The sequence below is a fragment of the Armigeres subalbatus genome, chromosome 1 (genome assembly GCF_024139115.2).
Source record: "Armigeres subalbatus isolate Guangzhou_Male chromosome 1, GZ_Asu_2, whole genome shotgun sequence".
NCBI lineage: Eukaryota > Metazoa > Arthropoda > Insecta > Diptera > Culicidae > Armigeres > Armigeres subalbatus.
The window spans coordinates 209,205,339-209,207,057 of NC_085139.1; the positions used below are offsets into that span (position 1 = coordinate 209,205,339).

The 1,719-nt window shown below is 41.0% G+C and overlaps 1 non-coding gene across 1 annotated transcript; it reads right to left on the minus strand.

Annotated features, from left to right (window-relative positions):
- Positions 1 to 767: 767 nt before the first annotated feature.
- Trnag-gcc (transfer RNA glycine (anticodon GCC)) lies at positions 768 to 838 on the minus strand. Its single transcript has one exon. It is a non-coding gene; the product is annotated as a tRNA-Gly (tRNA).
- Between the last annotated feature and the right edge of the window lie 881 nt (positions 839 to 1,719).

Consider the following 1,719-nt stretch of genomic DNA (forward strand, 5'->3'; position numbering starts at 1 on the left):
GCTAGATAAATATATTCGACGGCGTAGTCAATTTTCATACGACGGTGCGCCGATTAATTTTTGACGGCGGCGGCTTCGTGCGAAAATCGACGGCTGCGGCGGCGAATGTAATTAATGTCGAGTAGTTTAATACCCGGAACTTAGGTAATTAACTTTGAATAAATTGTACAATAATTATTAGTTTTAAATAGGGCAGAACAGGTTAAAACGCACTCACGGGGAAAAATAACCCAACTCCTCAAATCACTCCTATCGGCATCAACATTTCAAAAGGGCGAAACTGCTTTTGTAAACAAGAGCTTCTCACGTCTCTGGTGGGCTTATTTGTGCTCACCCACGCAATCCAGCACCATTAAATGAAAGAAGAGGATTCGATGCTTCCATCAGTGGTGTTGGATTGCGTGGGTGGGCTCAAATTAACCCACCAGCGACGTGAGAAGCTTTTGTTTACAAAAGCAGTTACGCCCTTTTGAAATGTTGGTGCCGATATGTATAATCGAATTTTGTTCTGAACGAATATAACCAATCATTGCAATTCATTATTAATTCTTCATTATCGAGCTGCATTGAAAATATTGAGCGAAATTCCTACATTTTCACTGAAATTAGACGGTTTTAGATTCCTTCATATCGCCCGTAGGATTTTCGCCATATTGATGGAAACATCGAAAAATCTTAAGCGGTTCATATTGAACTGTTTGTTCCCTCCAACATGTGGTTAGTGATGTGAAAATATTTAAATAAATAAATTGCAAAAAATATATCATTGCATCGGCCGGGAATCGAACCCGGGCCGCCCGCGTGGCAGGCGAGCATTCTACCACTGAACCACCGATGCTTCGTACATATCGCCGTCCCATCGAACAATGCAATTGCTCACACCATAACCAGTTCAGCACAAACGACGCGACTAAGCAACGGCAATAGCTAAAAATAAATTCGCTTGCTCATCGCATGCGTCGTTATCAGGTCTGTGGACTCAGCCAACAGCACACATTGAAAGACTCGATGCGCAGCGTGCGAAGTGGAAGAAACGTTGGTCGGTTGGTTGGTTTGTAGGGGGATAATGGCTGAGAGAGGTGACTCGAACTGGTTTCGTGCTTGGTTGTCCGATGGCAACGCATAATAAACCGGTTTCATTTGTTTTAAGAAGGAGTGGTTTAAGATCGATGCGAGTGTGGTTAATAAGTGGATGGAGTTATTATACTCATACAAAATTTTATATATTAGTGAATGATTGCAATTATTGCCTTTTGAATTTGTAAACCAACAGTGATAAGGCGAAACTAGCGAATTAGCCGGGATTTATTTAGAAAAGTTGTATTGGTAGAAGCTAAATCATTAAGTAACTTGCTCGAGCTCTGCTGTATCTATAAGCTATAATTTGAAGCTGATGCTTAGATAACCTCATTGAATTAAAAAAATGTATCTTCACCTTCTTATTTTGGTGAAATTTGTACCAAAGTTTTTCTTTCAGAAAGTGCCTCTCGCTCACGATTTCTATTCCAAACCATGACTATTGTACAAGTGAAAGCACTACGCATGTAAATTCTGAAAAAAATATTAACCATAGGTTTAATTTAGTGCAGCGTTCTCTCGACAGTAAATGTGCCTCGAGCGGGAACACAATGTTTACTTCCGACTTCCGAGCAGCTCTGACTACGGTGGGCAGCTTCAACCAGCACAGATTAGCAGACGAAGCACCTCACCCATTTTCAT